This window comes from Macaca mulatta, chromosome 9 (assembly GCF_049350105.2).
Source record: "Macaca mulatta isolate MMU2019108-1 chromosome 9, T2T-MMU8v2.0, whole genome shotgun sequence".
Lineage (NCBI taxonomy): Eukaryota > Metazoa > Chordata > Mammalia > Primates > Cercopithecidae > Macaca > Macaca mulatta.
In genome coordinates this window covers 29,686,026-29,701,826 of record NC_133414.1, presented here as the reverse complement: position 1 = coordinate 29,701,826, position 15,801 = coordinate 29,686,026, and the positions used below count along the sequence as shown (strand labels likewise).

Genomic DNA, 15,801 nt, shown 5'->3' with positions numbered 1-15,801 from the left:
CTGACCTCAAGTGATCTGCCTGCCTCGGCCTCCCAAAGTGCTGGGATTACAGGTGTAAGCCACCACACCCAGCTCCTCCTCTCTTTTAGTCCAAGATCTAACATTTTGGATTCAGGCAAATATAATTTAGCCATCATCTGAATTCTTCCCAGAGAAATCACTTCATAATCGTATTCATTCATTCATTCATTCATTCATTCATTCATTCATTCTTCTGTTTTCTCCTCTGCAAAGCAGACCCCATAATTTCTATCACTTCACGTCCTGGGCTTTTCCCAACTCTCCTTATTTCCTACTTTCTGTTTTGCAGAATCCACCGGCTCCCACAACTGCTAGTTTTTGTCCAAATTCATTTCCCTCTCCCCATCAAAATAACCAGGAAGACACTCTTGCTCCTCCTGGGAGATCATATTCAGATGGCATTAAATAGCCGAGCCCAATTTCTGGGCATGATTCTTTAAGAAGAATTTGCATATCTGACATTTAATAAGATGAATTCTCCTTGCACCAACCACATTGGGCATAAAAATGTACACAGTGATTTTTCGAGGTGTTTTTCTCCTTGGAGAAGGTAGCTGTCAAGGTGGGTGATGCTCTGGGCAGGAAGCAGTGTCTCTCACTAACAGGTTCTGACAGGTATATAGAAAATCCTGCAAGTACCTCTGAAGAGAGAACAGATTCTTAAACATTTACCAGGGAGAGTCTTAAGAGTTGTTTTATAGCAGTTAGCTGAGAGCAAGATGCTGGAGGAGGTGGGCAGGTTTGGAGATGCCAGAGTGCAGAGAGACAGAGACAGACAGAGAGACAGAGACAGACAGAGAGAGGGAGAGAAAGAAGGAGACTGAGAGAGAAACAGAGAGACAAAAAAAGGGAGAGAAAACGGAGAGGGACAGACAGAGACATAAAGAGACAGAGAGAAAGAGAAACAGAGAGAGGGAGAGGGAGAGGGAGAGAGAGGGAGAGAAAGAGAAGTAGAGAGAGAGACAAAGAGAAAGGGAGAGACACAGAGAGAGAGACAGAGTAAGAGATGAAAGAGACAAGAGACATCAACAGAAATAGAGAGAGAAAGAGAAGAGACAGAGAAAGAGAAAGAGGAGATACACACACACACCTAGACGGAGACAGAAACAGTGAGAGAGAAACAGAGATAAAGAGAAGGAGAGAAAAAGGAGAGAGAGACAGAGAGAAAGAGAGAGAAACAGGGAGAGAAAGAAAGGGAGAGAGAGACAAACAGAGAAAGAGACAGGGAGAGAGAGAGACAGAGAGAGAGAGAGAGAGAGAAAGAAGGCCATGAAGGCCAATTTTCCCCACATCATAATCAACCCAGACATGGCTGTTTCCCTAAGAGCACCCATGCGTGAGTAAGAGATGAAGCTGGCTGGGCTTCCGGGTCCAGTGGGGACTTGGAGAACTTTTCTATCTAGCTAAAGGATTGTAAATGCACCAATCAGCACTCTGTGTCTAGTTAAAGGTTTGTAAATGCACCAATCAGCACTCTGTAAAAATGGACCAATCAGCACTCTGTAAAACGGACCATCAGCACTCTGTAAAATGGACCAATCAGCGGGATGTGGGTGGGGCCAAATAAGGGAATAAAAGCAGGCCACCCGCGCCAGCAGTGGCAACCCGCTCTGGTTGTCCTACACGATGTGGCGTGTTTGTTCTTTGGCTCTTCACAATGACTCTTGCTTCTGTTCGCACTTTGGGTTCGCCCTACCTTTAACACACTGGGAGGAACAAGCAACTCTGGAGGCGCCAGGTTGAAGAATTGTAACACTCACTACGAAGGTCTGTGGCTTCACTCCCGAAGTTAGTGGGACCACGAACCCACCGGAAGGAAGAAATTCCGGACACATCTGAACATCTGAAGAAAACTCCAGACACACCATCTCTAAGAACAGTAACACTTGCTGTGCGGGTCCTCAGTTTCATTCTTGAAGTTAGGGAGACCAAGAACCCACTGGAAGGAACAAATTCCAAACACATGAGGACTGTGTTTTCAGAGTTCATGTCTACAGCTCATTGCGGGGGCAGTTTCTTTGATCGTGTGGAGCTGGAGGCCAGAAGCAGGACACACGGTGTTCTTTCCTGAGTATGAAGCCAGCTCTCGGACTTGTTTTGTTGCACCTGCCACTAGGCATTGATGAAGGAGAGGACGCAGTCGAAGTGGTTTCCCTTCTTAAACAGCAAAACAAAACAATACTAATGTGGGACCAGGCGCAGATCCAAATTCTCGTTTTGAACTTTGAACCCTGTCCAGGAAGCCCTTCTCATGCATCTTCAGTATCATAAAGATACACCTGCGCCGGGCGTGGTAGCTCACACCTGTAATCCCAGCACTTTGGGAGGCTGAGGCAGGTGGGTCGCTTGAGGTCAGGAGTTCCAGACCAGCCTGGCCAACAGGGTGAAAACACAGGCCAGGTGCAGTGGCTCACGCATGTAATCCCAGCACTTTGGGAGGCCAAGGCGGGCAGATCATTTGAGGTCAGGAGTTTGAGACCAGCCTGGCCAACATAGGGAAAACCTGTCTCTACTAAAAGTACAAAAAAAAAAAAAAAAAAAAAAAAAAAAAAATTAGCTGGGCCTTGCGGTACACACTTGTAATCCTAGTTATTCAGGAGACTGAGGCACGAGAATCACTTGAACCTGGGTGTCAGAAGTTGTAGTGAGCTGAAACTGAGCCACTGCACTCCAGCTTGGGTGACAAAGCCAAAAAAAAAAAAAAAAAAGAAAGAAAACATGGAATTGAGGTTTAAAGCATCACATAATATCCAGAAGTCCAAGAAAAATGATAGATGTGTTTGTCTGCATAACATCTTTAATACAGAAAAAAAACCCATAAAAGTTTAAAATAGGAAAATGAGAAAAAAATCTGCAACAGATATGAGAGACAATGGGTGATTATCTTTTCTATACAAAGAGCATTTACAAAATAGTAAGACAGACAAGAGAAACATGGGCAAAAGACATGAATAGGAAATTTACCAATAAGATATGAGACTATATTCAATCTCTCTGAAAAGCAAAGAAATGCAAATAAATCAGAAGAGCATTTCCCATATCAGATTTGCCATGATAAATACTTTGGATAAAACCCATTGTTGGCAAATATCTGGTAAAATGAACAGTACCATAAAATATTGGTGATACTACACATTGTTATACTTTTATAGGGTAGTTTGGCAATATTTATCAAAATATAATATATGCATATCATTCTCACTTTTAGGAATTTATCCCTAGAAGATAATTCCACCATTACGCAAAGATGATTGTACAAGAATGTTCAGAACAGTGTTTGCTTGTAATAACTTAAAAAAAAGAAAAAGCAGTTTTTGCCAGGTGCAGTGGCTCATGCTTGTAATCCCAGCACTTTGGGAGCCTGAGGCAGGCAGATCACTTGAGGTCAAGAGTTCGAGAACAGCGTGGCCAACATGGCAAAACTCCGTCTCTATTAAAAATACAAAAATTAGCCAAGCGTCACTGCGGGTGCCTGTAGTCCCAGCTACTTGGGAGGCTGAGGCAGGAGAATCGCTTGAACCTGGGAGGTGGAGTTGGTGGTGAGCAGAGCACTCAGCATCGGTGACAGAGCAAGACTGCATCTCAAAAAACAAAAACAAAAACAAAACAAAAAAAAGGCTGGGTGCGGTGGTTCACAGGTTCACGCCTGGGTGCGATGGTTCATCCCAGCACTTTGGGAGGCCGAGACGAGCAGATCAGGATGTCAGGAGATCGAGACCGTCCTGGCTAACATGGTGAAACCCCATCTCTACTAAAAATAAAAAAAAATTAGTTGGGCGTGGTGGCGGGCGCCTGTAATCCCAGTTACTCGGGAGGCTGAGGCAGGAGAATGGCGTGAACCCGGAAGGTGGAGCTTGCAGTGAGCCGCCGTCGTGCCACTACACTCCAGCCTGGGCCACAGGGTGAGACTTTGTCTCAAAAAAAAAAAAAAAAAAAGAAAAAAAAAAGTGTATTGTACTTACATTTTAAAAAGAAGCTATTTCAAAGAAAACTTTTTTAATTTTGAAAAATAAAAACAAAACATGTACTGGTTGAGATCAGTTTTCTGGACAACCGGCCCACTCTCCAGAGGCCAGAGAGCTGCGATGCTTCCAAAGCAGAAATGCCCCGTGAGTGACGAGGGCTAGTCTCAGAAAGCACAAAGCCTCATCAGAATAAGCTGTAGTCACAGGAAATAAAAGGTAAATTACTGAAGTATAAAATGATTCAACTGAGTTTTACTTTGCTTTTAAGAAGAGCATATTCATTGAGACCAGCCTGGGTGACGGGGCAGGACCCTGTGTCCAAAAAAAAAAAAAAAAAAGCCAGGTATAGTGGCACATGTCTGTTGTCCCAGCTATTCAGGAGGCTGAGATGGGAGGACTGTTCAAGCCCGGGACTTCAAGGCTGCAGTGAACGAGGATTGCACTGTTGCACTCCAGCCTACATGACATAGTAAGACTCTGTCTCAAAAAAAAAAAAAAAAGGCATATTCATAGAATGGAAATTGTTTGCACAGTCTTCATAGGGGATCCCCAAAAGTAAATGGTTGGTAGAGTTTAATCTGATACTTTCTGTATTATTTGGGGTAAGTTAACTGCTATAACAAACATTCTTGAAATATGCATGACTACATACAACAGAATTAGTTCCCTCTCACATTGCTGTCCATTGGGAGTGAGGGGTGGGTCCCCACAAACTCATCAAGGAGCCAGGCTTTCCAAAACTGGTTCCACTATGGGATCTCTGTGTCTCATCAGTGGACAAGGAAGAGAGAGAGAGAGCCAGTGCAGAGGGCAGGAGTGGGAAGTCCAGGGGCCAGGCCTAGATATGATAGGCATCGCTCTTGCTTGCATCCCATTTGCCAGCACTGGTCACCTGGCTCCACCTAGATGCAAGAACACCAGGAAATGTAGCCCTCCTGTGTGTCCAAGAGGAAGACCAACTGGTTTAGGAAACTGGTTCTGCTGATTGTTCACAGAAGAAAGTTCTTGCGTCTGGCAGATGCCCATATTTTAGTTAAAAGTAAATATGAGTTAAAAGTAAATCTCATGTGAGTTAAAAGTAAATCTTTAGTGTCACCATGCCTGGATAAAATATCCCTTAAGAAAATCCTATCTCCTGTTGCTCTAAGCAACTTTTCTCTTTTCTTTTCTTTTCTTTTTTCGTTCTTCCTTCTTTTTTTTTTTTTTTTTTTCCTTCAGGGTCTCACTCTGTCACCCAGGCTGGAGTGCAGTGGCACAATCTTGGCTCACAAGAACATTCTGTGGTCTCATGGGTCCCTTATGTTTCCATCCTTTGGCATCATGTCACTCAAACTGCAAACTGGAGCTTCTGGTGGGACTGACTGGAGCACGTGCAGAAAGCAGAAGATCAAGTCCAGAAAATTAATTAAGGCTGGATCAGAACCAAAACCATGAGCCCATAATTTCAAAGCTGGAAAAGAGTCTGAAATGTATTTAATTAATTAATTAATGTATTTTGAGACGGAGTCTCCCAGGCTAGAGCACAGTGGCTTGATCTCGTCTCACTGCAACCTCTGCCACCTGGGTTCAAGCGATTCTCCGGCCTCAGCCTCCTGAATAGCTGGGATTACAGGCATGCACCACCGTGCCTGGCTAATTTTTGTATTTTTAGTAGAGACAGGGTTTTGCCCTATTGGCCAGGCTGGCCTCGAACTCCTGACCTCAGGTGATCCGCCCACCTCAGCCTCTCAAAGTACTGGGATTACAGGCGTGAACCACTGCCCCCAGCACTGAAATGTATTTTAATATTAAAGTAAAGCAGAAATGGGGCTGGATACTTAGGCATCGACTTTTTTGTCTGTCTGTCTGTATCTCTCTCTCTCTCTCTCTCTCTCTCTCTCCCCGCTAGAGACAGGTTCTCATTCTGTTGCCAGGCTGGAGTGCAGCTAAGAGCCCTGGTCTTCAAAGGAAGTTTTCCCTTAAGCAGAAACATGAACTCAGCATCTCCTGGTTAGACTATTAGCTGTCTCTTGGGCAGCAGCCCAATCGCAGCTCACTGCAGCCTCCAACTTCTGGGATGAAGTGATCCTCCCACTTCAGCCTTTCTTTTTCTTTTTTTTTGAGACGGAGTCTCGCTCCATCACCAGGCTGGAGTGCAGTGGCACGATCTTGGCTCACTGCAACCTCCGCTTTCCGGGTTCAAGCAATTCTCCTGCCTCAGCCTCCTGAGTAGCTGGAATTACAGGCACCTGCCATCACACCCAGCTAATTTTTGTATTTTTAGTAGAGATGGGGTTTCATCATGTTGGTCAGGCTGGTCTCGATCTCATGACCTCGTGATCCGCCCACCTCAGCCTCCCAAAGTGCTGGGATTGCAGGTGTGAGCCACTGCACCTGGCCCCCACTTTAGCCTTTCAAAGCCCTGGGATTCCAGGCATGGGCCACTGTGCCAGGTCTGGCATTGGCCTTTTAAAGCAGGGGTGCTCATCTGCTAGGACTTGCTCTGAGAATGCCAGAAAGCCTGATTTTGCAAAGAAAGGCAAACTTAGTTCCACCAACTGGTGTAAGAGTAAGGAGGGCTGAGGAGCCAGCAGCCTAGGGTAGAGTAGCTGATTTGGTTTGGCTGTGTCTGCATCCAAATTTCATCCTGAATTGTAGTGCCTATAATCCTCACTTGTGGTGGGAGGTACCCACTGGGAGGTAATTGAATCATGGAGGCAGTTACCCCCATGCTGTTCTCATGATAGTGAGTTCTCATGAAGTCTGATGGTTTTACAAGGGGCTTTCCTTCCCTTTGCTCTACACTTCTCCTTTCTGCCACCATATGAAGAAAGACGTGTTTGCTTCCCCTTCTGCCATGATCGTAAATTTCCCGAGGCCTCCCCAGCCATGCTGAACTGTGCATCAATTAAACCTTTCCTTTATAAATTACCTAGTCTTGGGTATGTCTTTATTAGCAGCGTGAGAATGGACTAATACAGTAGGGAAGGGGGAAAGTACCTCCTCCCCTTATTCTAGGAACTTTCCAGTTCACACCAAGATAAATCTAGTGCTCTTCACCTCTGAATGTGAATTTCTGCTCTCCTGTCACCTTGGGAGGTGTTAGTATTCAGTCTAGGGGAATTAACAAGTTTCGTAAGAATTAGCTCCTCTGCTCACCAAAGTTACTCACATAAAAAGCCTTCAGGCTCAGATATTTAACTTCTGTTAGCATCAGAGCTGAGGCCCTTTAATTCGGGATATGCGACTTTCTCTTATGGCACATACTGTTGCACTTGAAGTGGTTAATTGCGAAAGCCCTGAATTACTGCAGCCCAGAGAGAGTTAATAGTCTATCCGGGAGGTGCTGAGTCCACAAGTCTGCTTAAGGGAACCTCTGCTGAAAACTTCCTCTGAAGACCAAGGCTCTTGCCTGGATTCTTAGATCGTTCACAGGGAGAACTGACTCAATAATTTATGGGACCAAGTGTACCGTAAAAATATGGTGCCCTTTGTTAAGAAACTAAGATTTTCAAGATGGCGATAGCGGAGCATTAGCTAAGTTGGGGACCTCTCCTAAGTTGGGGCTAAGTTTGGGCTCTGAGTGCCTGCACAAGTCACACAACCAGAGAAGCCAATCCTGTCCACAAGTTATCTTCAAATTCTACAGACTCAAACTAAATGCCAGTTTTTCCTTCCTTGAACATATTTTTTTTTTCTCCTGTACTTATTACATTTAATGGGCCACTGTCTACCCAGGAAAAAAGCTTGAGATCATCCCAGATTCCTTTCTCCCCTTCACCCCACCATCTAATCAGTGATGATTCCTGTTAATGTCACCTGGAAAACTTCTTTTGTTATTTAACACATTTCTCATCTTAATCCCCATCCTGGTTCTGACTCTCATGATCTCTCAGTGGTATCTGCCTGCCTGAATCTATCCCCTACAATGATCTCTCTTAACCACTCAGCTGGCCACATCACTGCCCTGCTTACAAAACTTGCAGGACTCCTTTGAACCTATGAAATAAAACCCAAATGATTTAGCATGGCCCGTGACACCCTCTGCAGCCTGGCTCCTCCCCACCGCCTCATACCTGATGCTCCCACAACTCTAAGCTACACTGGTTCTGGATGCTCTGTACTGAGTCATGCCACTGTCCCCTCTTACGCTGTTCCTCTTGTCAGAAATGCTGTGCCTGTCTCCCTCACATTACCTCCTGGAAAGGCTGACTCATGGCTCCCCAAAAATTCAGGTCTCAATCTCTGGAATTTGTGAATGTTACTATATATTGCAAAAGAGACTTTGCAGCTGTGAAGTGCTTCAGATGGGGAGATGATCCTGGATTACCTGGGTGGGCACAAATACAAGCAGAAGTGTTCTTATGAGAGGGAGAAAGAACTCGGACTCCACAGAAGAGGAGAAGATGATGTGGAGCTGGAACAGAGGGAGATTTGCAGATGCTGGCGTTGGAGATGGAGGAAGGGGCCATGAGCCAAGGAGTGCAGCTCTAGAAGCTGGAAAAGGCAAGAAATGCATTCTCCCCTAAAGCCTCCAGGGGTGCACAGCCTTGCCAACACTTTGGTTTTAGCCAATGGAACCCATTTAGGCTCCTGACTTGCAGAACTGTAAGAAAATAAATGTGTGTTGCTTTAAGCTACTAAGTTTGTGATTCTTTGTATGACACATAGGGAACTAATATACCTCCCTTCCTTCCCCAGCACAACTGGCTACAACCCTTCCTCTGTGCATACACAGCATCAACAGCATACTTTGACCGTATTGTGCTAATTACGCATTTCTTATTTCCCCATTAGGTCATATGCGCCTCCACCATGTCTTGTTCCTTTTTTTTTCTTTTAGACAGAGTTTTGCTCTTGTTGCCCAGGCTGGAGTGCAATGGCGCGACCTTGGCTCACCACAACCTATGCCTCCCAGGTTCAAGCGATTCTCCTGCCTCAGCCTCCCAAGTGGCTGGGATTACAGGCATGCGCCACCACGCCTGGCTAATTTTCTTTTTTTTTAAGTAGAGACAGGGTTTCTCCATGTTGGTCAGGCTGGTCTCGAACTCCTGACCTCAGGTGGTCCACCCGCCTCAACCTCCCAAAGTGCTGGGATTACAGGCGTGAGCCACCGTGCCCTGCCCTGTTCCTCTTTATCTCCCTGGCACCTAGCCAGATGTAACAAGCACCTCATAAATATTTTTCAAATGAAACTGCCCCACAGTGTGAAAAGCAGGGCAAGAGGCATGTTGACGGGGAACAATCTACTTTCAGTTCAAGAAGTTACTCTTTCTATGATCATACTGTTCATTGCTCCAGGATGAGCAAAACCTATGGGAGCAGAACAAGCTGTACAGAGCACAGAGCCCTCAGATCGCAACCGGCCAGTGTGTAGCCCTCTCTGACGGAAAGAAAAAACTGTCCCAGATTAAGAGGATTATTGAAATGCATTTCGGAAAGTCATTGTATAGAGAGCAATATGCTGGGGATAGCATTGGGATATCACTGATACAGTCTATGTCAACTGTGATTTTTGGGAAATTGATAAGACACGGGCTGAAATGTTTGTGCCAATAGTAGTTAGGACTTCGATGCGAGGCAGTGACACCTCCACACAGATGCAATAAGGAGTAGGCAGACAAGTATTAGCAGAGCTTGGAAAGAGCAGGGAAAGGATTTTGGTTGAGAAGAAAACTGTTCTCTTAGCCATACTCACTAAGGGTTTCCAGCTGCTTTCTAGGCCCCGCTGCCTGCCAGCTGTACTTAGGTATGTGAGCTTCTGCTTGCTTCCTGTATAGTAAAAACTCTATTAATTGTAATTGTGTAATGTGATGTAGTGATCGGTTGTGATCTACTCATCTTTTGTTGCCTTTGCAAACTTCAGCGTTAATGAACACCCTGAGATGTTATTCTAGAAGCATCTGACCTGGAGGATCCTGATGAATGGTTGCCATCAGGAACCTGGTGATCACAGGGAGTACAACGAAGTAAGGAACTCCACTTTCAGAAAGCTGCTTTGACGAGGCTCCCCTCTGCCTGGGGGGGCCCCACATCACCGATGTATAAACCCAGAAGAGCTGGATAATTCTCATCTGTGACCTGACCCACTTCATCACTTACTCTGTTCAAACACAAATATGGAAATGATGGGAAAAATTTGGAACCTCCTAAAATTGCCCAGACTGTGAAAACTCTGTTCTTAAAAAAATGAAAGAAAAAAGCAACATGAATCAGCAAAGCTGATTGCCTTGTCGTGGCCATAAACAGCCCAAGAAATCGGTGTCTGTAAAACTGGTTTTGGTTCCTCCTCCCGTCACATGGCCCAGCCTTGCTGGCCATCCACCACTTCTCTAGTTAACACCAAATCCAAGCGCACCCTCTCCAGGAAGTTTACTCCCGTCATATCAGTTAAGGCCGTAAAAATCCACTGCAGAAGCAAGGCTGAGAGCAAGGCCTATTGCTGCACAGATTCTTCAAAGTAACTATTCAAATAGATGTGGGAAACCAGTGATAAAAGAAAAACTTTAGCTGAGTTGAAGTTAAAGGAGTTTAATTGAGCAATGAATGATTCGTGAATCGGGCAGCCCCAGAATCACAGCCGATTCACAGAGACTCCAGCACAGCCACATAGTGGAAGAAGGTTTATGAACAAAAAAAGGGAAATGACACGTAGAAATCGGCAGTGAGGGGCAGAAACAGCTGGATTGGTTACAGGTTGGCATTTGCCTTATTTGAACACAGTTTGAACACTTAGCAGTCTATGAGTGGTGGAAGTGCAGCTGCTGGGATTGGCCATGACTCAGTTATTTGTTACAGGTGCATACACCTAAGTTAGGTTTTCATTCTTGTCTGATTATTAAGCTAGGTTACAGTTCATCCACAAGGACTCAAATGTAGAAGTACAGAGTCCTGGCCGGGCGTGGTGGCTCACGCCTGTAATCCCAGCACTTTGGGAGGCTGAGGTGGGTGGATCTCCTGAGGTCAGGAGTTCAAGACCAGCCTGACCAACATGGTGAAGCCCAGTCTCTACTAAATACAAAAAATTAGCCAGGCGTGGTGGCTCATGCCTGTAATTCCATCGGGAGGCTGAAGCAGGAGGATCACTTGAACCCGGGAGACGGAGGTTGCAGTGAGCTGAGATCATGCCATTGCACTCCAGCCTAGGCAACAAGAGCGAAACTCTGTCTCAAAAAAAAAAAAAAAAAAAAGTACAGAGTCCTTCTCAGGTCATATTTGGCTTGCTTTAACACCAGGAAGAGAATGATGCTTATCATTTCATTAAGAGTTCATGTTTCCTCAGACAACCTACGGAATGGGAGAAAATATTCACAAACTATACGTCCAACGAAGGTCTAGTATCCAGAATATATAAGGCCCTTCAATAATTAACAAGCAAAAAACAGTCCCATTAAAAAGTGGGCAGGCCAGGCACAGTAGCTCATGCCTGTAACCCAGCATTTTGGGAGGCTGAGGTGGGGTGATTGCTTGAGCCCAGAAGTTTGAGATCAACCTGGGAAACATAGGGAGACTCCATTCCTACAAAAAAACTTTAAAAATTGGCCAGATGTATAGCCACCTATAGTTCCAGCTACTTAGGAGGCTGAGATGGGAAAATCGTTTGAGCCTGGGAGGTTAAGGCTATGGTGAATCATGATCGTGCCACTGCACTCCAGCCTGGGCAACAGAGTGAGACCATGTCTCAAAAAAAAAAAAAAAAAAAAAAAAAGTGGGTGAAAGATATGAAAAGGCACTCTCAAAATAAGACAAAGAAGCAGCCAGCAAACATGAAAAAATATCCAACATCACTAATCATCAGAGAAATGTAAGTCAAAACCACATGAAATACCATCTCATACCAGGCCGAATAGCTATCAGAATGGCTATTACTAAAAAGTAAAAAAATAACAGATGTTTGTGAGGATACAGAGAAAAATGGAACGCATATACACTGTTGGTGGGAATGTAAATTAGTTCAGCTCCTGTGAAAAGCATTTTGGAGATTTCTCAAAGAACTAAGAACAGAACTACTATTCTATCCAGCAATCCCATTACTGAGTATATACTCCTGCCCAAAATAAATTGTCCTACCATAAAGACACATGGATTTGGACGTTCATTGCAGCACTATTCACAACAGCAAAGACATAGAATCCACTTAGGCTCCCATTAACAGTGGACTGGATAAAGAAAATGTGGTACATATACACCATGGAATACTATGCAGCCATAAAAAAGAGTGAGACCATGTCTTTGCAGCAACATGGATACAGCTAGAGGCCGTTATCCAAAGTGAATTAATGCAGGAACAGACAACCAGATACTACACATTCTCACTAATAAGTGAGAGCTAAACGTTGGGTACACATGGACATAAAGATGGCAACAATAGATACTGAGATCCAATAGAGGAGGAATGGGGAGAAAGGGTACAAAGGTTGAAAAACTACCTATTGGGTGTTATGCTTACTGCCTGGGTGACTGAATCAATCATACCCCAACTCTTAGCATCACACAATATACTCAGGTAACACACCGGCACATGTACCTCCTGAATCTAAAATAAAAGTTGTTTTTTTTTGTTTTTTTTTGTTTTTTGTTTTGAGTCAAAAGTCTTGCTCTGTCGCCCAGGCTGGAGTGCGGTGGTGTGATCTCAGCTCACTGCAAACTCCACCTCCCGGATTCAAGCGATTCTCCTGCCTCGGCCTCCCAAGTAGCTGGGATTACAGGCGCCTGCCACCACGCCCAGCTAATTTTTTGTATTTTTAGTAGAGAGAGGGTTTCACTGTGTTAGCCGGGATGGTCTCAGTCTCCTGATCTCATGATCCGCCCACCTTGGCCTCCCAAAGTGCTGGGATTACAGGCGTGAGCCACCGCGCCCGGCTGAAAGTTTAAATTTTTTAAAAAAGAGTTCACATTCCCAAATAGGAAACATGACCTGATGGGCCCTCTGAGGTGCCTAATACGCCAGAGGCACTCAACAAAAATCTAATTAAAATATCAAGACGTTGAAGGGAAAATGCATTTTTTTTTAGACATAAGAGAACACAGCTGTGTTTGTGGTCTGTTGACTGTCTCAAGTTATTTTGAAAGCATTTTGTTTTGGTAACACACTTGGCAGGTTCTCTTTCTCCTCGTCTTTATATCCATGTGTATTTAAGGGAGAATTTAATCCATATGTTCCTGATTCAATTATACTTGACTCATCCCAGTATCGCTTTGTGCGAGCGATTTGAACGCCAAGAATCTTGCAAATTTCCTAACAAACTCTGAAGTTTTGTTTTGTTTTCTTTTCCAAGAACTAAGAAATTTGGTTTTGTTCACTGAATATTCTAAGAATTGTTTCAAGGAAGTACGTAGACTTTCATTTATCACTGTATTAGTATTTAGTTACAACTTGGTATGATGAGCGGTGAAAATGATGACATGAATATAGTTGCATTAAATGTTGATTATTGGCTGGGTGTGGTGGCTTACGCCAGTAATCCCAGCACTCTTGGGAGGCTGAGGCAAGTGGATCACCTGAGGCCAGGAGTTTGAGACTAGCCTGGCAAATATGATGAAACCCCATCTCTACTAAAAATACAAAAAATTAGCCAGGCTTGGTAGCACACGCCTGTAGTCCCAGCTACTCGGGAAGCTGAGGCAGGAGAATCGCTGGAACCTGGGAGGTGGAGGTTGCAGTGAGCCGAGATCGTGCCACTGCACTCCAGCCTGGGTGACAGAACGCAACAATGTCCCCCCCGGCAAAAAGTTGATTATTTACTATTCCTATTACATAACTGTTCAAAATGAAATTGATCCGGAAATTAGATCGTCGTGGGAATTATTAAACTCTTGCGAACTCTCAACTTGGTTCAAATCAATTGAAAATATTGAGCATCAGTCAAGTGCAAGTCACTCTGCTCTCATAGCAGACGAGTTCTGGAACGTCTGCCTCATTCCCAAATTAAATGCCCTCTGCCACTCCACCTACCCCTCACAATGCACAAGGGGGCCTCCGGCATCCTGGTTGATTTTCTGACTAAGTGGGCACTTAACTCAAATGAGGCTTGCCAGAATCACCTGTTGATAATTTAAATTGGGAAAAGAGAGAGAGAGGGAGAGAGGCAGGGAAGGAAAAGTAGTGGAAGAGGAGAAGGAAAAGGAGGAAGAGAAGGAAAAGGAGGAAGAGAAGGAAGAGGAGGAGGAGGAGGAGAAAGTGGAAGATAAAAAGAAAACAGAAATGTGTTTAATTTGTTTGTGTGACTTGTATCTGTACCATATAAACGTGAGAGCAAGCAGTGGGCATTTTCTGCCATAAAGTATGTGGCCAGAGTAAGTCATAAGCCAGCAAACAAAGACAGAGTGAACCAGAAAATCAATGTATATATTTAACGTGCTATTTTTCTCCAAAATCTGTTATAATCACTTTAGAATCTGAGAAATTCAACTGGATGCAGTGGCTCACACCTGTAATCCCAGCACTTTGGGAGGTGGAGGTGGGCGGATCACTTGAGGTCAGGAGTTCAAGACCAGCCTGGCCAACACAGTGAAACCCTGTCTCTACTAAAAATATAAAAGTTAGCCAGGTGTGTTGGCGCACACCTATAATCCCACGTACGTAGGAGGCTGAGACAAGAGAATCGCTTGAACCCAGGAGGCAGAGGTTGCAGTGAGCCGAGATCGAGCCACGGCACTCCAGCCTGGGTGACAGAACAAGACTCAAAAACAAAAACCAAAACAAAAAACAACCACAACCAAAAAAACCCCAACAACCCCCCAAAACAAAAGAAAATGTTGCAAGGTGTTACCAGTATTTAACACTGAGAGTTAAGGTTATAAGGTATTTTTACTTCTATTATTATTTTGTTAGTAGGGTGGGGGTCTTGCTATGTTGCCCAGGCTGGTCTTGGACTCCTGGCCTCAAGCAATCCTCCCACCTCAACTTCCCAAAGTGCTGGGATTACAGGCATGAGCCTCTCCACCCAGCCTTTTTACTTTCTTATTTAGACTTTTTCTATACTTGGTGAATTTTTTTTTACAATTAGAAAATCACTTGAGTTGTTTCCTTCTGAGGAAAGGAAAAGGATCTACAAATGTGAGCATAAAAAATGTGAACAAATGACTTCTGCATGGGTCACAGGGTGAATTAAATAGGGTTTACATTTTCCCAGAAATTAAAAAAAGATTCCTCAGACTATGATTTTTTTCTGAAAAATTTTAATAATATTATATAACTTTCCCTTTACACCAGTTAAAAATAAAAAAAGTCATTATGTTGAACAAGCAAGACTCCTGGGGTGTGATCTGAAAACGCTTTTATTCTCCCATCCCCCACACCATCTGCTCACGCCCATTCTGTGGGGTAACTTGTGGATTCTTCAGAGCCCCCTCTCACCAGCTGTTCTCTAGATTCAAGCAGAATTGCATCTCAAGTCTCTGATTCTGGGAGGACAGTTTCAGCCTCCCTCTGTTAAGATCTCCTGGCCCCAAAGGGTTTAAGACAACCCCAGGTGGGCTCTGCGTGGCCACATCTGGCCACGCTCCCTTTAGATCTGCCACTAGAGGGCGCACAGGCACTTCCCAAACTTACCTCTTCCCCTGCCAAGGATTTTCAGCCACGCGGTTGCCTGTAGATTACTTTTGAAGCACACATCAAGCTCCATCTGTAGGGGACAGCTGTCAAGCTTCCCATGTGGTGGGGAGACGTTCACAGCACATCAGTCATACCCTCCAGAGACAGTTTGTTTAATCTCTAAGTGCAAATATTTTATAACTTCCAGGTGGGATCTGGGGAGCTGGGTTAAGGGTAACAAAACTGTTTTTAAATATCTGCTTTGCAAGTTCTGACTGCATGTCCTGGCACCTCACTTTG

General features: G+C 44.5%; 1 pseudogene; it reads left to right on the top strand.

Moving 5' to 3' along the window:
- The first annotated feature begins 1,987 nt into the window (after positions 1–1,987).
- LOC114670263 (small nucleolar RNA U3) lies at positions 1,988–2,171 on the top strand (annotated as a pseudogene).
- The last annotated feature ends 13,630 nt before the right edge of the window (positions 2,172–15,801 follow it).